General features: G+C 43.5%; 1 pseudogene; it reads left to right on the top strand.

The window, feature by feature from the left end:
- The first annotated feature begins 6,482 nt into the window (after nucleotides 1-6,482).
- Nucleotides 6,483-27,891, top strand: part of LOC141042521 (jasmonate O-methyltransferase-like) — a 114,920-nt pseudogene continuing 93,511 nt past the window's right edge.

Below are 27,891 nucleotides of genomic sequence, written 5' to 3'. Positions count from 1 at the left end.
AATTCCAAGGCCACCTGGTCTTTCGGCCTACAAACAACGCTCCATTTGGCCAGCCTATATTTTTTCTTTTCACCGTCTCCCTGCCAAAAGATTCTAGATCTAAAATAGTCCAGTCTTTGGAGTACCCCTTTTGGGAGTTGGAAGAAACAAAGCATATAGAGAACCATATTTGTGAGGAAAGAGTTAATTAAAACCAACCGTCCTCCAACCGAGAGCAACTTGCCTTTCCAACTGCTCAGTCGTTTCTCTAGACGCTCCTCAACATGCTTCCACTCCACAATGGTGAGACGCCGATAGTGAACTGGTATTCCCAGATATTTAATTGGGAATTGACTGTGTGCACAACCAAACAGGTCAGCGTAATCTGCATCCGCCTCAACGGCTTCTCCAAAGCAGAAAAGTTCACTTTTATGGAAGTTAATTTTGAGACACGACATTTGCTCAAATGCTGAAAGCAAGAGTTTCAGGTTTCGAGCCTTGTCCAGGTCATGTTCCATAAAAAGAATTGTGTCATCCGCATATTGCAGAATAGAGAGACCACCATCCACAAGGTGTGGCACTACTCCTGCAATCTGGCTGTCCTACTTGGCGCGCTCAATCAGAATAGCCAACATGTCAACAACAATGTTAAATAACATTGGGGACATGGGGTCACCCTGTCGTGGTCCTTTTTTTGTCTGGAAGTAATGGCCTAAATCATCATTGACTTTGATGGCCACACTACCTCCATTTACAAAATTTTGGATCCATTGGCGCCATTTATCAGAGAAACCTTTCATTCTTAGGTCCTATTGGAGGAAAGACCATTTGACCTTGTCATAGGACTTCTCAAAGTCGATTTTAAATACTACTCCACTCATGTTTTTCCGGTGCATCTCATGAACGGTCTCATGCAAAATTACTACGCCATCGAGTATATTCCTTCCTTGCATGAACGCCGTTTGAGATGGCCGGACAACATGGTCAACTACTGAGTTTAACCTATTCGTAGCCACTTTGGTAAAGATCTTGAAGCTAACATTAAGGGGGCATATGGGTCTGAACTGCTGGATCCGTTCGGCCTCCTTAATCTTTGGCAACAAGACAATCTCGCCAAAGTTAAGTCTGAATAGGTCTAGTCGGTCGGCATGAAGATAATTAAACAACTCCAAAAGGTCAGTCTTGATGAGAAATTCTGATAGAATTCTGCGGGGAAACCATCTAGACCTGGAGCTTTGTTATGTTCCATTTGGAACACCGCCGCTCTCACCTCCTCTTCTGAGAATGGTGCCATTAGGATATCATTTTCTTCTGCCGTGACTTGTGGAATATCATCTGTTTGGCTCTCGTCAATGGTGAAGTTCCCCTCAGCTGGCGCGCCGAACAAAGATTTATAGTATTTGGTGATATACTTTTTGAGCTCCTCCTGACCTTCGATCAACCCCTCATCTTGTTGGAGATTTAAATACATTTCTTCCTATGTTGCCCATTGGCAATCAATTGGAAGTATCTTGTATTACTATCACCCATCAATATGAGATCAGCTTTGGATCTCTGGTAGTATTTGATCTCCTCTTCTCGCAAAAGACGGGCGACCTTCTCATTAGATTGATTTTTTAATTCAATCTGTTGTTGAGATAAGGTGCGTGTCTCTGCAATCTTGTCAAGGTCCTGAATAATGCTAGAGAGCTGTTGTTTTTCTTTTTTATATATCCCGTGTGTTTCGCCCATCCAGTGAGGTGTTGCCTCATGACCCTTATTTTAAAGTTCCATCTCTGAATAGGTGTGCGACCAACGGCGGGCTTCTCCCAAACATTCTTGATCATGTCTACAAATCCATCCCGATGCAACCATCCCAATTCAAATTTGAAAGGCGACAGGCTGCTGGGTTCGTAGAGTTAGAATCCAGAATGATGGGTGCATGATCCGATAATGCCTCGATACGCTCTAGGGCTCGCACGGTTACCATAGGAAATTTTAGTTCCCATTCGGTGTCCACGAGTACCCTATCGAGCTTCTCGTATGTCGGCACAGATCGATTATTAGCCCAGGTGAACTGCCGCCCCGACATACTGACCTCCCGAAGATCCAAACTGTCTATCACAACATTGAATAGGAAGGGCCAATGATGTCGAAGCGGTCATTATTTTTCTCTTGTTGGTACCTAAGGATATTAAAGTCCCCTCCAATAATCATTGGATATGGGTTATCCTTAGCCAGGTTCACCAATTCATGAAGAAAAGACGATTTGTGTTCACCTTGGGCAGCCCCATAGACTGCGACCAGGCTCCATGTAAGATTATCAGCTCTGTTTTGTAAGTGAAATTTGATATGAAATTCACCTGTCGAAAAAGCCAACAAGTCCATGGTCTATATCCCAAGAAGGATTCCTCCAGACCTTCCACGAGCTGGTAGACTATGCCACGTGTAGTCAAAACCACCTGATAGGTGCTCGAGGACATTTTGCCGGAAGTCACCTTTACCAGCCTCAGAAATTGCCACAAAGTCCAACCCATGTTCACGTACACAATCACCGATGTGTTTATGTTTAGCCACGTCTGAGAGACCTCTGCTATTCCCAAACATGCCTCTCATGTGGAAACTCGGGTCGATGTGGAACATTTCGCCTTCTTGGGCGGTTTTTGTTTCTTTTTGGGGAAATGTGATTTAGATTTCCGCGAAGACGCCATGAAGTCACAAAACATGGACCCAGGTCTTGCTTCATCTAAACCAACCTCGGTAACCTCACCAACCAAGTGGGAGATAAGCGGACCATCATACTTTATTTTACTGTAGAAGTAGTTTATTTTTAGTAAGTACTACTTTATTTTATTTATAGCAAGTGCTTAGTAGTTGAACTAGTAGATTTAATAAAACTACTTTATTTTACTATAGAAGTAGTTTATTTTTAGTAAGTACTACTTTATTTTATTTATAGTAAGTGCTTAGTAGTTGAACTAGTTGATTTAATAAAACTACTTTATTTTACTATAGATTTAGTTTATTTTTAGTAAGTACTACGTTATTTTATTTATAGTAAGTGCTTAGTAGTTGAACTAGTTGATTTAATAAAACTACTTTATTTTACTATACAAGTAGTTTATTTTTAGCAAGAAAATTAATAGAACTAGTTTATTTTTTTAGTTCAAGCAATTATTCCCGCATCGACGTCGACGATGCCTATCCCGCATCCTCGTCGTCGACTCGGCGGAGGAGGCCTGCTTGATCAGAGGGGCCATGTCCGGGACTGGGCTCCGCCGGGCTGGTATTGGTAGGTGCTACCTTCTAGGGGGCATAGGTTTGTGAAGAGCCAGCCCATCGTTGACCCGATCCTTGTTTGGTGGCGGTCGCGTGGGCCAGTGACGGTGCCGAGGCTTCCGGACACCGCGGAGGTGGTACGTCACCATGTCAGCGAGGAGGACGAGCACGTCCGTCGCTACATGGTTGCGTTGGAGGGCAGGTTCGACAATACCTGGCAGGTTCTTCAGGGATCTCACTGGAGCTATGATCCTGTGATGGTTCCTTCTCTTTGGGTGTCCACCTCCCGCGCCGATACCCTTCGGGCGCTACGGTTCTAGCCGTAATAGCGAGGCTATATGTATGATAATATTCGAGGTGTATTAGTGATAATATTCGACGATTTACGGACGTAAGAGATGATGTAGTTTTGCTTATAATTGAATGCATGCTAATTTGAATACTACTTTATTGTACGATTTGGTTTTGCTTATTGAATGCTCAAATTGGAAAACTACTCCTACTTTGAATGCTAAAATTGGAGAGCACTATGCAAGGCGTATGCATTTGATTAGTTGATAGCTTATAGGGTTTTTGTTTTTGCGGAAATCTAGGAGCCCCCTCCATCATCCCCGCTGTCGTCCCCGTCACCGACCCCCCTCCGACCTCGAGGTGAGACCAGCCAAATCTCCATGTCAATATGAGTCCTATAAGATATTTTGAAATATTTTTTCCCACATTTTCAACCATTGAAATGTAATGGCCATCAAGTTTGAATGCTCATATGTTGTAGATAAAAACATGTATATTTCCGTTCCAGAAAATTTCAAGCGCTCGATATGTCCTTTTTTAGAAAGATAATTAAACGATATTTCGGGTTGACTTTAAGTCTGTCGACTCTCCACCATATATGAGAGGACGAAGAATCCCGACTGTTGTCGTGGGGGTAGCTTCTCCTTCGTTCCCGTGTGCTAGACAATTTGGTGTAATGCACTCGGGAACGAAAGGAGGAGCTACCATCACCGAAGGTCGCAAATGTCAGAGAGGAATCAGTGAGGGAGAGTCTCCACTATATATATATGAGAGGACGAAGAATCCCGACTGTTGTCGTGGGGGTAGCTTCTCCTTCATTCCCGTGTGCTAGACAATTTGGTGTAATGCACTCGGGAATGAAAGGAGGAGCTACCATCACCGACGGTCGAATATGTACACCACGTGAGCTGAGAGTTTTCAAGAAAAGACTCGACAGACCAATAGTCAACCTATGATGAATAATAATTATCTAATTTAGGTTTTTAGTGCATATATTTAATTGTACAAGTTTAATATTTGAATTATGAACATAGGAAATGTCGTACTCGGACGACGAAAGTCTCCCGGGGGAGTGCGACTGGTGCCACGACGACCGAGGTCTGTGCGACAGGCCTCACCTAGACGAAGATCGGCGCTTCAGCATTAAGCTCGAGGATACCTTCAATGTTGAAACGCTACGCAACGACGACAAGTGTGTTTTTCATAATTAAGCACGACTTCAACTATTTCAACGTGTAATTTTCATCTTTTACAATTCGACTAGCTTATCCCATGCCATGCAAGACGCTATGTCTTGGAGAGGATGGGTTTTGAAGACCATGAAAGTTTCAAAACAAAGAAAATCCACCTAAGAACTCATCATGGTATGGATTTTGAAGTAAATCTGTGCAATTCTGAGAGCGTAACCCATTTTGGTTACAAAAAATGGGAAGCACTTTGCTAGATGTATGGTTTTCATGAGGATATGCTTGTCACCATGGATCTTGGTGATCCTGAAATCGAGGAAGACAATATGGACATTTGGGTCCTTGTTGATACGCCTCCAATTCTACCGCTATGTGAGTTTCTCAAACATAGTTATTAACTAATTTATATTGTTTATTTCAAAATAGTTGACAGCTTGTTTCCATTGTCAGCTTATTTCATTCTTCAAAGAATGTGCGGAAGATGGTAGACAAAACCCACTACACCGATGGCTCCGAATTAACTTATCAGGAGAAAAATCATCTGATCGCATTTTGTACTGATCTTGAGAATTACAATATCTACAATCAGAGTCCTCAACATTATGGTCAATACGTGCCACTAGTGCACGTGTTGAACTACGGGAACTACCATGGAGATACCCTGGTAAGATTTTTTACTATTACGACATCCGTGCATCTTTTGCATACTTATAAAACTAGTACATCATTGCTAACTATGAAGTTATTACTATGTTTTTCAACAGAGAATCTCAGAGGATTGTGTGCCTCATTTGACGTATTAGAATGATAGCCTTGATGTTTTAAACATACAGCCAGGTCATCCTACGAATCTCAACTGTCCATACCAGATTTCTAAAAGAAGTGGAGACATGCTAATCAAAGAATGGAAAAAAATGAATGGACAGTCGTAAGGAGGTTCTTGGAAGCAAAAGGAAGCGAAGCGCAAGAATTGGAGACAGGATTGTCTCCATTCTCCATAATGGAGAGTCAGGGTCTATATTGTTTTATGCTATTTTACCTTAAAGAGGGTATTTAGGTCCTACCTAATACTGATGATCATGTGCTAAGAACAATTAAGTAGGGTTGGTTCGATGACTATGAGGATGATGACCGTATGACTTGTTATTAATAACGAGTAGAAGTTGTATGATGATGATTAGTAGGACTTGTTATTATGATGATGCATGATGCGAGCATGAAGAGTTATTATATTCAGTGGGTGAAATGAATATGGATTGGATTGAAGTGAAGGCAACATGCATGTGGTGCATGTCGAAAGTAGTACAATCCAAACTTGATCAAGTTAGGATTAGTATTACTTTCGACATGCACCAAATGTTGCCTTCACTTCAATCTAACCAATGTTTAGGCATAGCAGTAGCGTTGGTAAACCAAGCACGGAGATAAGAGATGACACTTCTCTCTATTAGCTAGCTAACAACCTAAATTAACCCCCAAAACCCCTAAACCACCCCTTTAGAAAAAACCTCAGCCCCTGCCAGCTGCTGACGCGTGGATGCCTTTTGGTCCCGGCTGGTGCCACCAACCAGGACCAAAGGCCCTCCTGCCTGGGCTCGCCGTAGAGGCCACGTGGAGGCCCATTTGTCCCGGTTCGTGTAAGAGTCGGGACTAAAGGCCTAGGGCTTTAGTAATGACCCTTTAGTCCCGGATCCACAACCGGGACAGATGGGCCTTACGAACCGGGACAAGTGGCCCTTTTTCTACTAGTGCTTGCTGCACGGAAAGATGGTGATCGCATACTTGGGCTATTCTGCTGGCCCAAATGCACTAGCACTAGTATCAACGTCCGTCAAGACCGTCCATAAACACTGCCTTCATTTACAACAGCAACCACCGAAAGTGCGCTTGCTCCTCAATGACCTGCCTGATAATGACTTCAGCATGGTGGTGAAGAGCCTGATCACAATCCGTCAAAGCAACGAGCCTGTCGTTATGACCGGTATCATACCAGGGTCTTTTTACGAGAGGTTGTTTACTAGTGGCTCCTTGCATCTTATGTGCTTGTCCTGTAGCCTGCATTGGCTCTCCAAGGTGCGAGTTTGCCACTGCTTTACTGGTTGATCCGTTGCATCACTTGTCGATTATATAACTAAAATCTTTATTCATTACAAGAAATATGTCAACTTGTGACCTTCTCTTATTGACCGTGGGTGAATTGGTCGTAAATCTACGACCACTTAGAATCAATTGGTCGTAAGCTGTTAGGGAGGGTCCAACCCCTAAACCATAACGACCATTTTGATCAGAAAGGTCTTAAAGCAGACATTTGTGATGGACGGCCTTATTTCTAGATGATTACGACCTTTATTCTAAATGTGGATATAGTGATATGACTGGACTGCAACATCACCAACTCCGCGTGTGTGTCGTGTCATTTTCTTTTTTTGAGAATCGCGTGTCGTGTCATTTGAGCTTATGTGTCACTTCTATTGGGCCATGTTCTAACAAGGCCATGTCCTTTTCTTCTTTTAATGTTTTCGTGTGTCGAGTTGGCCTTAGGGCGAGGCGTAAGAGGCCGGCCCATTGGCGGGCGTCGAGCAAATTAAAACATGTTACGAAAAATAATAGGCAAAAATGGGGATTCGAACTCCCGAGTTCGCGCTGTGGAGAAGCGTTGCTAGCCAGTAAACTAGCAACCTGGGATTTGGTAGAATAGAAGCGCAAATATTAAAGTCCTAGGTAATGCGGCCAGTCCTTTTTAATAAGAAAATCAACATCTCTTGTAAAAAAACGTCAACAAAATTTTCTTATCATGAGCAAATTTCAAAATTCTAACAAACTTTAAAAACATGAACAAGTTTTGAAAAAAATATTTTTTTAAATTCCAAACATTTGTTAAAATATCTTATATATATGATAAACAATTTTTTAATATACGCTGAACAATTATTTAATACACATTCAAATCATTGTGATATATGTCAAACTTTTTTAAGTTATTATTAAACATTTTTTTGAATTTGTTGAACAAATTTTAAAATACGTTGAACATTTTGCTAATATACAGCAAACATTTCCATATATATATACACTGAAAATTTTTGTAAGACAGGGTGAACTCTTTTATAATATAAAAAAGAGAGAAGAAAAGTAAATAAACAGAAATAAACAATGCGGAAGGATAAAATCATAAGGAAAAAAAATCTGAAAAAGAAAAATAAACCCGAAACATAAAACTGGAAGACAAGGGGAAAAACCGGACTGAAAACAAACAAGCTGTACATGGGCTGGCCCACCATACTTCGCCAGGCAAACCATTGCCGCTACTGGAGGCACACGGGCGTCCAATAAGATTCGCCCTGGCCCAGGAAGGGGATCCACCTTTTTTTAGTTTCGTTTTTTTTGTGTTTTCTTTTTCGTTTTTGTTTTTTGCTTCGTCAAAAAAGTATGGGATATTAAAAAAATATTAGATTTTCAAAAAATGTTTACTAAAGCAAAACAATGTTCACTAATTCAGAAAAATGTTCACAAATTCTATAAATTCAGAACATTCTTTAAGTTTGATGATTTGTTTTGAATTCGATGAATATTTAAAGAAATCATGAATAGTTTCCAAAATATGATGAACACTTTTGGAATCAAAGAAAAATTTTGTTTCATTTTATCTCTCTAAAAATGTTAGTTATTTCTGAGAACATTTTTGAAAAATATTTGTTGTATTTCAGGTTTGTTATTTTTCCTGAAAACAAGTCCACATATAATGACACAGTGCAAAGGTTTTCCATTTTTTATTTTTTTTGATTTCCTATGCCGATTTCGAAATACGGTCAAAGTTGACGGCACGTCCAAATTGGCAACAAATAGTTGGTAGTTTTTTGGCACATTCAAAGGTTTTCCAATTTTTTTGATTCTCTTGAATTTTTCATACCAGTTTCAAAATACGGTCAAAACGACGGACATGACCATTCCTAGCTAGTGGTTGTATCTTGAAATTTTTTTTGGTGTTTCTCTGATTAACTATATACTTATGTACCTAGAAATGATTTTTGGAAAACATAAGGAGCAAACTATGAGGCAGCTGCAGTTCAAATTTGACCCGCTTCCTGCTGAATCGGCAGAAATTCGTCTTTTTCATGAGAGGTGGATCAAATCTTTTGAAACTCAACCATTTGGTCAATTATGCATTAAATATGTTCTAATATTTTAGAAAATTTATTTGATCCAATTTTGCAACAAATATATATTAGGTCCTTCACAAAAAAGCTCATTTTGGACACTCGAAAAATGGAAAATAAATTTTTTGTTCAAATAAAATGAAAACTTCCTTAGAAAACATTGTTTGTAATTTCAAGATGTACCCATATGCACAATATGAGATCATTTGAACAAACTATGCGATGAATGTGGCCATAAAATTGATTATTTGGCTTGAAAATCATGCATCTTCACACGTGATAGCAAGTTTCTGAGAACACTTTTTCAAAAGAATTGTCGTATTATGAGTTTATTATCTTATCTGGTAACTTGGTCACACATAATGACACAACGCGAAGGATTTCCAATTTTTTGTTTTTTGAACTTTTCATGCCCATTTCAAAATGCAGTCAAAACGACGGGCATGACCGTTCCTACCTAGTAGTTGAATTTTTGAAAACTTTTGGTGTTTCTCTGATTAAATAGATACTTATGTACCTACAAAATATTTTTGGAAAAAATAAAGAGCAAACTATAAGGCATCTGCAGTTCAAATTTGACCCGTTTCCTAGTGAATCAACGGAAATTTATTTTTTTCACCGGAGCTGGATAAAAGTTTTTAACACCCAACCATTTGGTCAATTGTGTATTAAATATGGCCTAGTATTTTTAAAAATTAATTTGGTACAATTTTGCAACAAATATATGGTATGTCCTTCACAAAAAAAAGTCATTTTGGGCACTCAAAAAATGGAAAATTGATTTTTCGCCCAAAGAAAATGAAAACTCCCTTAGGCAACATTGTTTATCATTTCAATATGTCCCATTGTGTATGATATGAGATCGTTTGAATAAACTATGCCATGATTGTTACCATAACATTGATCATTTGACTTGAAAGCCATGAATCTCCACACATGATAGCTCATTTCTGAGAACATTTTTTTAAACTAATTACCGTATTACAAGTTTATTATATTTCCAGGCAACTTGGTTACATATAATGACACAATGCGAAGGTTTTCCAAGTTTTTGAATTTTTTTTAAATTTTTCATGCCCGTTTCAAAATGCGGTTGAATTTTGGAAAATGCGGTCAAAACGGTGAGCATGGTCGTTCCTTGCTAGAGGTTGAATTTTGGAAAACTTTTGGTGTTTCTCTGATTAAATAGATACTTATGTACCTAGAAAATATTTTTGGAAAAAAATGAAGAGCAAACAATAAGACTGCTGCAGTTCAAATTTGACCCATTTCCTACTGAATCGGCGGAAATTTGTCTTCTTCACCAGAGGTGGATACAAGCTTTTAACACCAACCATTTGGTCAATTGTGCATTAAATATGACCTAGTATTTTAGAAACTTGATTTTGTACAATTATGCAACAAACATATTGTATGTCCTTCACAAAAAAACTCATTTTGGGCACTCGAAAAATGGAAAATTGATTTTTCGTCCAAACAAAATGAAAACTCCCTTAGGCAACATTGTTTATCATTCCAATATGCCCCCTTGTGCATGATATGAGATCATTTGAATAAACTATGCCATGAATGCTACCATAAGATTGATCATTTGGCTTGAAAGCCATGAATCTCCACACATGATGGCTCATTTGTGAGAACACTTTTTTAAACTAATTAACGTATTACAAGTTTATTATTTTTCCTGGCAACTTTGTTACATATAATGACACAACGTAAAGGTTTTCCAAATTTTTGATTTTTTTTGAATTTTTCATGCCCGTTTCAAAATGCGGTCAAAACGGCGGGCATGCGTTCCTAGCTAGCTGTTGAATTTTGGAAAAATTTTGGTGTTTCTCTGATTAAATAGATATTTATGTACCCAAAAATTATTTTCGGAAAAAACTATGAGCAAACTATGAAGTTCTTGTAGTTCAAATTTGACCCGGTTGCTCGTGATTTGGTACAAGTTGGTTTAAATGGCCAAAAAAGGCTAGAACGATCGGAAATGCATACAAGTTGGTTATCATCAATAAAATGTGGTATAACTTGAGTGAAAACTTTAGTGGTTCCATTTTGCAAAATATTATTGGTAGTTGCTTCATAAACCCCTTTGTTTTTATCACTTAGAGACTATATTTTAAATTACACACGTAGTCTCCAACTAATCAGGACGTCTCCCCTGGATCACCCTACCATAGGCGATCTGAACCGTCCGATCGTCCCGGATCCAACGGCAGACTTGACCCCCTCACCGTCTCACCCAACTAGCCCTAACACAACCCGCACCACTCTGTTGGGGAACGTAGCAATAATTCAAAATTTTCCTACGTGTCACCAAGATCAATCTAGGAGATGCTAGCAACGAGAGAGAGGGAGTGCATCTTCATACCCTAGATGGGTTTGGGCGCCCCAACCCCCTAGGAAACTTGCCCCCCCAAGCCGGGAGGGGCGGCTGCCCTAGGGGTGGCGCCCCCACCTCTCCTGGTTACGTGAGAGGGGTTGGGAGGGGCGCATAGCCCCTTAGTGGGCTGGTTTTCCCCTTCCCCTTGGCCCATAAGGCCCCCCAACGCTTGCCGGGGCCTTCGAAACCCCTTTCGGACATGCTGGCCATAGCCTGATACCCCCGGAACAATTCCGGACTCCAATACCCTTCGTCCAATATACCGATATTCACCTCCGGACCATTCCGGAGCTCCTCGTCATGTCCGGGATCTCATCCGGGACTTCGAACAACCTTCGGTAACCACATACTATTTCCCATAACAACTCTAGCGTCACCGAACCTTAAGTGTGTAGACCCTACGGGTTCGGGAACCGTGCAGACATGACCGAGACACCTCTCTGGCCAATAACCAATAGCGGGATCTGGATACCCATATTGGCTCCCACATGTTCCACGATGATCTCATCGGATGAACCACGATGTCGGGGATTCAATCAATCCCGTATACAATTCCCTTTGTCCATCGGTATGTTACTTGCCCGAGATTCGATCGTCAGTATCCCAATACCTCGTTCAATCTCGTTACCGGCAAGTCTCTTTACTCGTTCTGTAACGCATGATCCCGTTGCTAACTCCTTAGTCACATTGAGCTCATTATGATGATGCATTACCGAGTGGGCCCAGAGATACCTCTCCGTCATACGAAGTGACAAATCCCAGTCTCGATTCGTGCCAACCCAACAGACACTTTCGGAAATACCTGTACTGCACCTTTATAGCCACCCAGTTACGTTGTGACGTTTGGTACACCCAAAGCATTCCTACGGTATCCGGGAGTTGCACAATCTCATGGTCTAAGGAAATGATACTTGACATTAGAAAAGCTCTTAGCAAATGAACTACACGATCTTGTGCTATGCTTAGGATTGGGTCTTGTCCATCACATCATTCTCCTAATGATGTGATCCCGTTATCAATGACATCCAATGTCCATGGTCAGGAAACCATAACCATCTATTGATCAACGAGCTAGTCAACTAGAGGCTTACTAGGGACATGTTGTGGTCTATGTATTCACACATGTATTACAGTTTCCAGTTAATACAATTATAGCATGAACAATAGACAATTATCATGAACAAGGAAATACAATAATAACCATTTTATTATTGCCTCTAGGGCATATTTCCAACAGTCTCCCACTTGCACTAGAGTCAATAATCTAGTTCACATCACTATGTGATTGTAATGAATCCAACACCCATGGCGTTTTATCATATCTCGCTTGTGAGAGAGGTTATCAGCCAACGGGTCTGAACCTTTTAGATCCGTGTGTGCTTTACAAATCTCTATGCCATCTCCTAGATGCAGCTACCACGCGCTATTTGGAACTATTCCAAATAACTGCTCTACTATACAAATCCGGTATACTACTCACAGTCATCCAGATTAGTGTGAAAGCTTGCATCAGTGTAACCCTTTACGACGAACTCTTTTACCACCTCCATAATCGAGAAAATTTCCTTAGTCCACTAGTTACTAAGGATAACCTTAACCGTTGTCCTATGATCCATTCCTCGATCACTCTTGTACCCCTTGACTGACTCATGGCAAGGCACACTTCAGGTGCGGTACACATCATAGCATACTGTAGAGCCTACGTCTAAAGCATAGGGGACGACCTTCGTCCTTTCTCTCTCTTCTGCCGGGGTCAGGTATTGAGTCTTACTCAATACTCACACCTTATAACACAGTCAAGAACTCCTTCTTTGCCAATCTATTTTGAACTCCTTCAAAATCTTGTCACGGTATGTATTCATTTGAAAGTACTATTAAGCGCTTTGATCTATCCTTATAGATCTTGATGCTCAATGTTCAAGTAGCTTAATACAGGTTTTCCATTGAAAAACACTTTTCAAACAACCCTATATGCTTTCCAGAAATTCTACATCATTTCTGATCAACAATATGTTAACAACATATACTCATCAAAAATTCTATAGTGCTCCCACTCACTTCTTTGGAAATACAAGTTTCTCATAAACTTTGTAAAAACCTAAAATCTTTGATCATCTCATCAAAGCGTACATTCCATCTCCGAGATGCTTACTCCAGTCCTTAGAAGGATTGCTGGAGCTTTGCATACTTGTTAGCATATTTAAGGATTGACAAAACTTTCTGGTTGTATCACATACAAGCTTTCCTCAAGAAAATCGTCGAGGAAACAATGTTTTGACATCCTATCTGCAAGATTTCATAAATAATGCAGTAACTGCTAATATAATTCCAAGAGACTCTTAGCATCGCTATGAGTGAGAAAGTCTCATCGCAGTCAACTCCTTGAACTTGTCGGAAAACATCTTAACGACAAGTCGAGCTTTCTTAATGGTGACACTTACCATTATTGTCCGTCCTCCTTTTAAAATCCATCTGCACCCAACAGCCTTACGACCATCAAGTTGTTCTTCCAAAGTCTATACTTTGGTTTTTTTATACATGGATCCTCTCTCGGATTTTATGGTCTCGAGCCATTCGTCGGAATCCGGGCCCACCATCGTTTCTCCATAGCTCGTAGGTTCATTGTTGTCTAGCAACATGACTTCCAAGACAAGATTACATACCTCTCTGAAGTAGTACGCATCCTTGTCGACCTACGAGGTTTGGTAGGGACTTGATCCGAAGTTTCATGATCACTATCATAAGCTTCCACTTCAATTGGTGTACGTGCCACAGGAACAACTTCCTGTGCCCTGCTACACACTAGTTGAAGTGACGGTTCAATAACCTCATCAAGTCTCCATCCTCCCACTCAATTCATTCGAGAGAAACTTTTCCTCGAGAAAGGACCCGTTTCTAGAAACAATGACTTTTGCTTCCAGATCTGAAATAGGAGGTATACCCAACTGTTTTGGGTATTCTATGAAGATGCATTTATCCTCTTTGGGTTCGAGCTTATCAGCCTGAAACTTTTTCACATAAGCGTCGCAGCCCAAAACTTTTAAGAAACGACAGCTTAGGTTTCTCTAAACCATAGTTCATACAGTGTCGTCTCAACGAAATTGCTTGGTGCCCTATTTAAAGTGAATGCGGTTGTCTCAAATGCCTAACCCATAAACGATAGTGGTAATTCGATAAGAGACATCATGGTATGCACAATATCCAATAGGGTGCAGTTATGATGTTCGGACACACCATCACACCATGGTGTTCCAGGCGGTATTAGTTGTGAAACAATTTCCACAATGTCTTAATTGTGTGCCAAACTCGTAACTCAGATATTCATCTCTATGATCATATCATAGACATTTTATCCTCTTGCCACGACGATCTTCAACTTCACTCTGAAATTACTTAAACCTTTCAATAATTCAGACTTGTGTTTCATCAAGTAAATATACTCAGCATCTACTCAAATCATCTGTGAAGTAAGAACATAACGATATCCACTGCGTGCCTCAGCACTCATTGGACTGCACACATCGAAATGTATTACTTCCAACAAGTTGCTTTCTTGTTCCATCTTACTGAAGACGAGGCCTTTCAGTCATCTTGCCCATGTGGTATGATTTGCATGTCTCAAGTGATTCGAAATCAAGTGAGTCCAAATGATCCATCTGTATGGAGTTTCTTCATGCATATCTACCTATAGACATGGTTCGCATGTGTCAATCTTTTCAAAAATGAGTGAGTCCAAAGATCCATCAACTTGGAGCTTCTTCATGCGTTTTATACCAATATGACTCAAATGGCAGTGCCACAAGTATGTGGTACTATCATAACTATCTTATATCTTTTGGCATGAACATGTGTATCACTACGATCGAGATTCAATAAACCATTCATTTTAGGTGCAAGACCATTGAAGGTATTATTCAAATAAACAGAGTAACCATTATTCTCCTTAAATGAATAACCGTATTGCGCTAAACATAATCCAATCATGTCTATGCTCAACGCAAACACCAAATAACAATTATTTAGGTTTAACACCAATCCCGATGATAGAGGGAGCGTGCGATGTTTGATCACATCAACCTTGGAAACACTTCCAACACATATCGTCATCTCACCATTGGCTAGTCTCCACAGCCTTTTATTTCGAGTTACTAACACTTAGCAACCGAACCGGTATTTATTACCCTGGTGCTACTAGGAGTACTAGTAAAGTACACAATAATATAACGTATATTCAAAATACTTCTGTCGACCTTGCCAGCCTTCTCATCTACCAAGTATCTAGGGTAGTTCTGCTTCAGTGACCGTTCCCCTCATTACAGAAACACTTAGTCTTGGGTTTGAGTTCAACCTTGGGTTTATTCACTAGAGCAGCAACTGATTTGCCGTTTCATGAAGTATCCCTTCTTTCCCTTGCCCTTCTTGAAACTAGTGGTTTTACTAACCATCAACAATTGATGCTCCTACTTGATTTCTACTTTTGCGGTGTCAAACATCGCGAGTTTCTCAAGGATCATCATGTCTATCCCTGATATGTTATAGTTCATCACGGAGCTGTAATAGCTTGGTGGCAGTGACTATGGAGAGCCATCACTATCTCATCTGGAAGATTAACTCCCACTCGATTCAAGCGATTATAGGACTCAGACAATCTGAGCACATGCTCAACGATTGAGCTTTTCTCCCTTAGTTTGCAGGCTTAAGAAACTTGTCAGAGGTGTCATACCTCTTGACGTGGGCACTAGTCTAAAATCCCATTTCAGTCTTTGGAACATCTCATATGTTCTACGACGTTTCAAAAAAAAACCCGTCTTTGGTGCCACAATTCTAAACCATTAGCATTATGCACTGAACTATCACGTAGTCATCAAAGCATGTATGTCAGATGTTTCGCAACATCTATAGACGACGCTCGAGGTTCAGCACACTGAGCGGTGCATTAAGGACATAAGCCTTCTGCGCAGAAATGAGGATAATCCTCAGTTTACGGACCCAGTCCGCATAATTGCTACTGTCAACTTTCAACTAAATTTTCTCTAGGAACATATCTTAAACAGTAGAACTAAAGCGTAAGCTATGACATAATTTGCAAAGACATCTTGACTATGTTCATGATAGTTCATCTGATTATTTAATGAACTCCATCTTAGATAGACATCCCTCTAGTCATCTAAGTGATACATGATCCGAGTCAACTAGGCCGTGTCCGATCATCACGTGAGACGGACTAGTCATCATCGGTGAACATCTTCATGTTGATCGTATCTACTATACGACTCATGTTCAACCTTTCGGTCTCTTGTGTTCCGAGGCCATGTCTGTACATGCTAGGCTCGGCAAGTCAACCTAAGTGTTTCGCATGTGTAAATCTGGCTTACACCCGTTGTATGCGAACGTTAGAATCTATCACACCCGATCATCACGTGGTGCTTCGAAACAACGAACCTTCGCAACGGTGCACAGCTAGGGGGAACACATCTCTTGAAATTTTAGTGAGGGATCATCTTATTTATGCTACCGTCGTTCTAAGCAAATAAGATGTAAACATGACAAACATCACATGCAAATCATAAAGTGACATGATATGGCCAATATCATCTTGCGCCTTTTGATCTCCATCTTCGAGGCACGTCATGATCACCTTCGTCACTGGCATGACACCATGACCTCCATCATCATGATCTCCATCATCATGTCTTCATGAAATTGTCTTGTCAACTATTACTTCTACTACTATGGCTAACGGTTAGCAATAAAGTAAAGTAATTACATGGCGTTTTTCATTGACACGAAGGTCAAACAATAAATTAAGACAACTCCTATGGCTCCTGCCGGTTGTCATACTCATCGATATGCAAGTCGTGATTCCTATTACAAGAACATGATCAATCTCATACATCACATATATATAATTCATCACATCCTTTTGGCCATATCACATCACATAGCATACCCTGCAAAAACAAGTTAGACATCCTCTAATTGTTGTTGCATATTTTACGTGGCTGCTATGGGTTTCTAGCAAGAACGTTTCTTACCTACGCAAAAGCCACAACGGTGATATGCCAATTGCTATTTACCCTTCATAAGGACCCTCTTCATCGAATCCGATCCGACTAAAGTGGGAGAGACAGACACCCGCTAGCCACCTTATGTATCAAGTGCATGTCAGTCGGTGGAACCTGTCTCACGTAAGAGTACGTGTAAGGTCGGTCCGGGCCGCTTCATCCCACAATGCCGCCGAATCAAGATAAGACTAGTAACGGCAAGCAAATTGAACAAATCATCGCCCAAAACTACTTTGTGTTCTACTCGTGCATAGAATCTACGCATAGACCTAGCTCATGATGCCACTGTTGGGGAATGTAGCAATAATTCAAAATTTTCCTACGTGTCACCAAGATCAATCTAGGAGATGCTAGCGACGAGAGAGAGGGAGTGCAAAGGAACTCCATTTTCTGTTTTGATTTTTGCCCCCAAACCAACTCTCCTCCCTAGTCCTTTGAACCCTCAACCAAGATCCATGAAGATCCACTGGTCTTCAGTTCAAAAATTTCAAACTACACTTGCTGCAAGTTTGGACCAGATTTGTCAAATTTGGTGAAATTCATTCAAAACCTTCTCCAAAAATTCCAAGTAAAATCAGGCAGCCTCTGGGGGCATTGAGTGGTCATCTCACCAAGTTACAGCTCCAGAAAAATTTATCTCATAGCCAAAACCTTCTGTCGAACACCTGCAGTGCACTGTCTATGTCAAGTTCAGAAAGTTCAGAGATTCAGTCAGTGGCCTGCTGTCGTTTTCTTCAGAGAAGGATGTCGATCTCGCCAGTACCACTGCGTCGCCTTGCTCCTCGTCCCCTCCCTCTTGTTCCTGCACCGCACGTACGCCTGGCGCCTTGCGGGCGTCAGCGACGAGCAGCAGAAGGTGCGCCGCCCCGTGACCGACGCCGGCGGCGGCTTTGCGGACGCCAGCGAGAGACATGGGGCCGACGACGCCACCCAGCACCGCCCAAACCACCGGAGCTCGCCGCGTGGCCTTCCACTCCCCCGAACGCGCTGCCGCTCTCATCGTGAACCGCAGGGCGCGGAGCGCGCTCTCTGCCGCCGTTGAGCCCGTGCGGTCAGCTCACCGTGGACCGACGCCATTACGCCAAGACCAAGCCCGTTTAGCTGTGAAACGACTCCAGTAACCTCCACTGATGCTGCCTGGCCACTCAAACCTCCTGCCAATCCACTGCTCCGCCGTAATCGCTCACCGGAGATTCTCCGTTCACGGCCACCCCGTCGATCTGCCTATAAATAGAGGCCCCGAGCTTCAACTCGAGCACCCACCATCCCTGCACTCCCCCTAGAGCACGCCTAGCCACTGGAAGAGCCCCGAGGAGGTCTCCTCCCCCGACTCCGGCCGCCGCAACCCGCCACGGGATCCAGCCCGATTCGCCCCCGTGTGTGCTCCTCCGCCTCCATTCTCTTGCCAGTAGCTTCACCATGCATCCCTCTTTCTGACCCGCACTTCAATTCGAAGCTTGCAGCCCTCCACCGGAGTTCCCCATCCTCACCCGAGCCGCCGCCCACCGGAGATAGTGTCGCCGTCGACGTGGTGCTCCCCGTTGGACAGTCCACCACCCACCGACGCGGAAGAAGACGCTGAAGCTCTTGGTACCCTCCGTTTCTCCTAACTCGCCGTGGTTCGACGCCGGCGTCCACCGCAGTCTTCGGGCGCCGGCGAGCTTTTTAAACCTGACAGGTGGACCCCGCCTGTCAGCCTCTATTCTATTCTTTCGCGAACCGTTTTCTGTTGGCGCCTTCGGGCAAACTACGTCTTCTCTATTTAGCTAGCGCATTTCTTACCGAAGCGTTTTCTGTTTTCCCAGTTTAAACCCCGGAACTTTTCTGTTTCATTACAGAAAGGTCCCTGGACAGAAACCTTTATAACTTTTTAATAAAAAGGTATTTTTGAGTGATTCTTTTTCTGACAATCTTCAAATTTTGTCTAGTTTTTTATGGGATTTATTTGAAAAATGTTTGGAGAAGTTTCTGTGCATGTGTTGGTTTTCACGTTAGTGCCCGTTTCGTGATTGCAGTAGGTTCCGGAACAGGTGACGGAGCCGCGAACTTCGCCGAGCTAGACTCCGACTTCTCCGAACCAGGCAAGCATGTTTTGAACATTTGATATGACAGGTGTTTTGCATGTTTGCGTGAAAGTTTGTGCGTGGCATATGAGTGTCGGTAAATACTTCGTTGCTTGTAAGGCAACGACCCGGTTGTTCCAAAGTTGCGATGACCTCTGATGAGAGGTGGCCTAATCATGTGGTGACATGAAGGGCAGCAAGGTGGTACTGTTGTAGCATACCAGCCTTGCGTCATCCGACTTTCTCCGACGTTAACGCGGTTGGAGCCACGTTATCGTTCTTTTCCCGCAAGTTCCAAAGTTGCGATGATCTCTGATGAGAGATGGCCTAATCATGTGGTGACATGAAGGGCAGCAAGGTGGTACTGTTGTAGCATACCAGCCTTGCGTCATCCGACTTTTCCCGACGTTAACATGGTTGGAGCCACGTTATCGTTCTTTCCCCCTTCCGTGCTACCACATGTCTCATTGCCAGGATGCGGTTTAGTAAGTTGGTAACCTCTTTCCGTGTACACACCAAACAGAGAGGCCGGGATGATGGTACCTTGGCCCAGGATTAAAGCCAGTCATCCGGTCAGGGGGCATGGGTGTTTCCGGTTGGGACCGAGAGGGGGGGCACCCCCTTAGAGCGCGCGTATAGAAATTTGATCCCAGGCTACGCGAGGTTGTAGCCTCCCCGTCTCAAGGTTTTTCTTGAACGTTGCCGAGGGTGATCCCTGGCTTCGGAAGGTTAAATTGGGTGTGTACTGGTTAGACGTGTTTCTTCCAAAACACCGCAGACGGAACTAGTCCCCGTGACTACTGAAATCCGTTGGATGTGGTTAAGTACAAACTCTGCAGAGTCAATTCTTTCCAAATCATCGTATCCATGATCTAGTAGCGTAACTTTATATCCATATCTATCCGCGTGGAAAACTTGTTCCCGGTGAGCAAGCTCAAGTGGTAAATCCAGTTTTATTGTTATTCCTGTGGATGGACTAACTTTATATTTGTCTCATGCTTGTGATAATTTATGTTCCCGAACTATTGTATTATTGAGCTGTGATATAAGCCCTTTATGTGACGTCGCGCAGACGTCCGACCGTGGCGTGTACTTGTTTCTTACTTTAAATATAAGCCCTTTATGTGATGTCGCCCAGACGTCCGACTGTGGCATGCACTGTATTTATCTTCTGTTATAAGCCCTTTATGTCGTGTCGCCCCGACGCCCGACTGTGGCATTATTATTCCGCATTTTCCGCTCGAGGAGTCTTTCAGACACTCGTTTGGCACCAGTATTACTATTCTGCATTTTTCCGCTCGAGGAGTCTTTCAGACACTCGTTTGGCACCAGTATTACTATTCTGCATTTTCTGCTCGAGGAGTCTTTCAGACACTCGTTTGGTACCAGTACTACTATTCTGCAGTTTCCGCTCGAGGCTACATTCAGACCCTCGCTTGGCACCCAGTATTTATTATCTCTATGTTTGATCGCACTGGTTAACTTGTTCATGTGCTTCATGTTTACATTTGTTATATCTTATGTCCGAACTGTCTTGCGAGTACTTTCATAGTACTCACCTGGCTTGTTGATTTGGCCAGATGTTGACGAAGGCGATCTCTTGGATGAAGAGTTTGATAGCGCGTCCGACGCCTAGAGGAGTCCCAGTCAGTCCTGCGCGATCCCGGATTTTGGTCACTTGTATTGTATTCGCTTCCGCCACCCGCAATAAGTCTCCTCGAGCCTCACTCCGACGCTCGAAGAGCTGTAGTCTTCTGGAATCATATCACTCGCTTCGCGATGATATTTCCACCACCGTTATTATAGTGAGTTAGTAGTTTGCCACCCTATCCGCCGTCTTGTTTTATCGGCGTGCATGTAATAAATTGTTGGGCAGTCTCTGCTCAACTTTGTATTATATTTAGTACTCCTGGTATTTTTCTTCTGTGACCAAGATATTGTCTACCAGTGAGAAGGAATTCTTCCTCGCTGGTCCGTAAAAGGGATTGGTCTCTCAATAATTATTTTATTGAAAAACCGGTCGTCACAAGCTTGGTATCAGAGCCAAGCTGACTGTAGGAAGCCACTAGGTGCGATCGCTAATCGGTTATTAGCGTTTTTGTGCTTTTTCAGCATTTTGCAATTATAGCTATTTTCTGTTGGTCAACATAAATTTATGACATGACTACTCAGAATTTTTGCCTACTTTTGTAGATGGCTGGCAGCAGCTGTGAGAATCGAGTGTTCACCAACGTGCCCGAGGGGTTTGTCAAGCTCCTCGTCTCCATCACCAAGCTCGCGATCGGGCCAGCAGCTCGCCCGGAGTTCACACTCTATCAGCACAAGCTCAGTGACGACGTGTCTATGCACCAAGCTGTGGTGCAGTTCAAGGGAGGACGTTCCGCTGCACGCCACTTCCGTTTTGTGGGAAGGGCCATGCCTACGGAGAGGCATGCCATGCAGATGGCTGCCCGGGAGGCGATAGCTCGCCTTCGGGACATCCTTCCTACGATGAAGACTCGTCGCTACCGCTACCTCCCATGCCATGTGCCATACACCAGCCACTATGCGTTCGCCTGCCATCGGGGAGAACGAGATGAAGCCATCGAGATGGTTGTGGAGTATCTCAAGGCTCTGGAGGAGTCTTTCGACAACCTCGTAGATGATCTTGTGGCTGCCCGCATGGACTTCGTCCGGGGCGGTCCTGCCAGCAGGAAGGAGCTTCTCCACACGGCGCCGCCTCTGACATTTGTCTCGTCTTCAGCCTCTTATGCACCGGCCGTTTTGGCCACCGCTCGCCGTTTGCCTACCACTGAGGAGTTCGACCGAGTCATCGCCCCTACTCCAGTCAGAGCCGCACCGCCTGCCACACGCGCTCTGGCCCCAGTCGCCCCCGCACCATCACCGCAGCGCAGCGTTACGCGCCAGGAGCCAGCTAGAGAGGAGGTGGAGGTTGATTCTCCTGGACCGCTGAGCCTTGCAATCGGCAAGGGGAAGGAGATCTTCACCATCTCCGACTGAGAGCACCGAGTAGCCGCGTGTTATGTCTGCTTGTTTGATGTGCTATTTTATCTGTACGCTAGTTTTAAATAACATGTCAGGATGTGTACGCGCATCCTGAGTGCTGTATCATGTGGTTGCTTTTCGCATATAAGATTTATGTTAAGCACTTCTTCTCCATAAAAAATCATTTGTGTTTTGAAAACCTTGAAGCCTTTTTAAATTGTTGCCTTTGCAAGATTTTTCTTGTGCTACACAGTTTTTCTCATGGGTTTTGCAAATAATACCCCAGACTGGAAAAATGTCTCGCCCGTGCACTCGCTCCATGCCCAATCAGCCAGAAGAGGTTTATGGGACGCAGACTAGCAACAATTTCACTCAGGGTCAGTCCAGCCAACAAGACAGCGAAGCAGCACTGTCTCAAGTATGCCGTCTCTTCGAGCAAAGCGAGCAACAGCACCAAGAGATGATGAATCATGTCATCAACATGGGAAACCACCGTGAACCCTATCAACCACATTCCAAGTTATCTGAATTACAGAAGACTCGCCCCTCAACTTTTGCTCACACCGATAGGCCACTGGAAGCCGATGATTGGCTTCGTGAGATTGAAAGGAAACTGATTATTGCTCAGTGCTCAGATCATGAGAAGGTGCTTTATGCACCACACTACCTTACTGGAGCAGCCGCAGCATGGTGGGAGAACTTCCTACACATGCATCCCAGGGAACACAACATCACCTGGGAAGAGTTCAAGGAAGGCTTCCGTGGGGCACACATCCCCAGGAGGATCCTAAAGATCAAGAAGAGAGAGTTTGATGACCTGAAACAGAGAGGCATGTCAGTGACAGAATACAATGGTCAGTTTACCCAGCTGTCTCGTTATGCCTACGACGAGCACATGACAGAAAGCAAGAAGATGGAAAAATTCCTGGACGGCCTGGCACCAGCGCTGAGATGCCAACTGATTGTACACACCTTTCCGGATTTTAAGACGCTGGTGGACAAGGCCATCACCTTGGAGAATGAGCGCCGTAGTCTGGAAGATATCCGCAAGCGAAAGAGGGACAAGACAACTCTTGCTTGCAGCAACCGAGGCAAGACTGAGGTCCCAAGGACAGACGCAAGGAGATCCACGACTACTGAGCCAAGGCCCGTCGGACAGTTTCATGCCAGGGACAAGGAGTTCACATACCGTCCAGGGGTCACCTGCTATGCTTGTGGTCAACAAGGGCATTATGCTAAACAGTGCCCGAAGCCAAGAGACTCGGCACCCAAGCCGAACAATGGTGGAAACAATCCCGCCCCCAAGCGCAACAACTTCAACCCCAGCAACAACCACAGGAAGGGTCACCTGAACCATGTGACCAGGGAAGAAGCGCAGAATGCCCCAGACATCGTGCTCGGTACGTTCCCTGTCAACACAGTACCTGCCATGGTTTTGTTTGATTCTGGAGCTTCCCATTCGTTCGTTTCGAAGAGTTTTGTTTCTCAACATGGTTTTCCGATACTTCCCTTGGAAAAACCTATGATCATCAAGTCCCCCGGAAATAAGCAAATCGCTCAGGGTTACTGCCAAGGAGTGGTCATTGAGTTCGAAGGACTACAATTCCACGCGAATCTCATCGTGTTGGAAAGTAAAGGACTGGATGTCATTTTAGGGATGGACTGGTTGACCACCAACAAAGGATTCATCGACGGTTTCAATCGGACAGTGATCCTCACTCACCATCACGGCAAGACGATAAGAGTTTCCGCTCAAGAAAGGCCACGATCACAGAAACCAAAACTGAACAAGATGGACATTGCAGAACTGAGAAAAGTTCTAGTGGTATGCGAGTTTCCTGATGTGTTCCCGGAAGAACTACCAGGCATGCCACCAGACCGAGAGATAGAATTTAGCATTGAACTAGCACCTGGCACCGCTCCCATCTATAAGAAGCCTTATAGGATGGCACCCTCAGAATTGGTGGAGTTGAAGAAGCATATAAAGGAGTTGTTGGACAAAGGATTTATTCGAGCCAGCTCCTCACCATGGGGTTCGCCTGTGTTGTTCGCCAAAAAGAAGGATGGGACACTGAGGCTGTGCATAGACTATCGAGCCCTCAATATGGTCACCATCAAAAACAAATATCCGATGCCACGGATCAATGATTTGTTTGACCAGCTCGCACAAGCCAAGGTATTTTCAAAGATTGATTTGAGATCGGGATACCATCAACTGAAGGTACGGACAGAAGATATTCCCAAGACAGCTTTCACTTCCAGATATGGGTTATACGAGTTTACAGTGATGCCTTTTGGACTAACGAACGCCCCCGCATATTTCGTCCACCTCATGAGCAAAGTGTTCATGAAATTCATGGACAAGTTTGTGGTGGTATTCATTGACGATATTCTGGTTTACTCAAGGACACCAGAAGAGCATGCTGAGCACCTCAGAATTGTTTTGGGAGAATTGAGGAAACATCAGTTGTACGCCAAATTTAGCAAATGCGAATTTTGGCTAAGACAAGTTGGCTTCTTAGGCCATGTACTGAACCAAGAAGGCGTGGCCGTAGACCCAGAAAAAGTCAAGGCCATACTGGACTGGAAGCCGCACGCCAACGTCACAGATGTGCGGAGTTTCCTAGGGATGGCCGGATACTACAGAAGATTTATTGAAGGATTCTCCACTGTGGCGAAACCGATGACACAGTTACTCAAGAAGGACAAGAAATTTGAATGGATGGAAGCATGTGAGCAGAGCTTCCAAGAACTCAAGAAGAAGCTGACAACCGCACCGGTCTTAACTGTGCCAGACATACACAAGAGCTTTGAACTGTATTGTGACGCGTCCCGAAAAGGTCTCGGATGCGTACTAATGCAGGATGGCAAAGTTGTCGCATATGCCTCCAGGCAGCTGCGAAAACATGAGGAAAATTACCCAACACATGACTTGGAGCTAGCAGCAGTCATACATGCACTCAAGGAGTGGAGGCACTTTCTGTTGGGAAACCGCTGTGAAATATATACGGACCATAAGAGCCTCAAATATATTTTCACACAGCTGGAGCTGAATTTACGCCAACGACGCTGGTTGGAACTGGTCAAAGACTATGACGTCGGTATTCACTACCATCCAGGGAAAGCAAATGTAGTGGCCGATGCCCTTAGTCGAAACCCCAGCCCGGACAATGGCGGTCCGCAAAGCTTGAGGCCTGAGTTTCAGCAAGAGTTCGCTAGGCTCAACATGATGTTAGTCTCCGAGGGCACCGTTTCGAACCTGGAGATACAACCCACCCTGGTGGAACAAATTAAGAAGGCTCAACAGGGACATCCCAGCATCGAAGGCATAAAGAAGAAAATGAGCCTTAGTAAAACTTCAGAGTTCTTCACCGACAGTGAAGGGACATTATGGTACTGAGACAGACTTTGCGTACCTAACATTGAGGAACTCAAGCAACAGATCTTGATGGAAAGCCACACTGCTCCATACTCGATCCATCCTGGAGGAACCAAAATGTACAAGGACATTCAGGAAAGATTTTGGTGGCACGGTATGAAAAGAGATATAGCCACATTTATTGCATGTTGCGATTCATGTCAGCGCATCAAGGCCGAGCATCAAAAGCCAGCAGGGCTACTCCAGCCAAACAGGATACCGGAATGGAAATGGGATGAAATAGGAATGGACTTCATTGTCGGATTACCCCGATCACAACGCGGAAATGACGCCATATGGGTCATCACGGACCGACTAACCAAGGTTGCTCATTTCATTCCCGTGAAGACTACCTACTCCACACAAAGACTGGCAAAACTTTATCTCTCCCGTATAGTTTGCTTGCACGGAGTCCCAAAGACTATTATGTCAGACCGAGGCACCCAATTCGTCTCCAAATTTTGGGATCACCTATAACAAGCTCTGGGCACGCAACTAACTTTCAGCACAGCATACCACCCTCAGACTGATGGACAGACGGAACGTGTAAACCAAATCCTAGAAGATATGCTAAGAACTTGTGTGCTCACCTATGGATCCAGTTGGGAAGAGAGTCTGCCATATGCCGAATTTGCTTACAACAACAGTTACCAAGCCAGCTTGCAAATGGCACCCTTTGAAGCATTGTACGGACGGAGGTGTCGTACCCCACTGAACTGGTCAGAAACAGGTGACAGCCGTATCTTCGGCCCAGACATGCTTAAGGAGGCCGAGGAGAAAGTTAAGCAGATCAGGGACAGACTCAAGACAGCACAGAGCCGACAAAAGAGCTACTATGATCAGAAGCATCGTGAGGTCAGCTTTGAACCCGGTGATTCCGTATACCTCCGAGTATCTCCTATGAGGGGTCTGCAACGGTTCAAAATTAAGGGGAAGCTAGCCCCAAGATTTATTGGACCATTTTGTGTAAAGGCACGAAGAGGCACGGTGGCCTACCAACTAGACCTACCCAAGGAGCTGTCAGACGTCCATGACGTATTCCATGTCTCGCAGTTGAGGAAATGCGTGAGTAACCCGGAGAAACATGTACCTCACGAGAACATTGATATGCAACCAGATCTCACCTACAGAGAAAGGCCAGTAAAGATTTTAGAAGAGTCTGAACGGAGGACCCGTCAGAAAACGACGAAATTTTTCAGGGTTCAGTGGAGCAACCATACTGAGGATGAAGCCACATGGGAAAGGGAAGATTTCCTTCGAGCAGAGTATCCATATCTATTTGAGGATCAGCAGAAATCTCGAGGACGAGATTTTTCCTAAGGGGGTAGGTGTTGTGACACCCAAGTTTTTATTTGGATTTTTCAAAAGATTTTTATTTAACTTGAGGGGAGTGATTTAAATTTTTCTTCAAGAGAACTCTCACTCTCAAATATTTTTCTTTGTGGCAAAAGCTTTATTTGGATCCACCCAAGATCTGTCTTTGGTCTTGGAGGTTCTTGCTTTTCATTTGGACTCAAGACAAAATGTTTTTCATTTGGGGAAAATAACTGTTGAAAATCTCTTTGAAATCTGCACTATGGCTTTTGGAAAATCCTTTGCCACTTTCAACAATTCCTTCTTGCCAGGGCCTTAGTGCAAATCCTCTCTCCTAACCACTTCCTCACCTTTGGATCATGATTTGCATCAAATCCAGCAAGTTGGACCTCCCCATGTGATCATTTCCATTTGAATCTTATTCAAACAAATTTCTGTCTTCTATCCTACCACTTGGAGATTTACAAAGGAACTCCATTTTCTGTTTTGATTTTTGCCCCCAAACCAACTCTCCTCCCTAGTCCTTTGAACCCTCAACCAAGATCCATGAAGATCCACTGGTCTTCAGTTCAAAATTTTCAAACTACACTTGCTGCAAGTTTGGACCAGATTTGTCAAATTTGGTGAAATTCATTCAAAACCTTCTCCAAAAATTCCAAGTAAAATCAAGCAGCCTCTGGGTGCATTGAGTGGTCATCTCACCAAGTTACAGCTACAGAAAAATTTATCTCATAGCCAAAACCTTATGTCGAACACCTGCAGTGCACTGTCTATGTCAAGTTCAGAAAGTT

The sequence above is a fragment of the Aegilops tauschii genome, chromosome 3 (genome assembly GCF_002575655.3).
Source record: "Aegilops tauschii subsp. strangulata cultivar AL8/78 chromosome 3, Aet v6.0, whole genome shotgun sequence".
Classification (NCBI taxonomy): domain Eukaryota; kingdom Viridiplantae; phylum Streptophyta; class Magnoliopsida; order Poales; family Poaceae; genus Aegilops; species Aegilops tauschii.
This window is presented reverse-complemented; position numbering and strand designations above follow the sequence as displayed.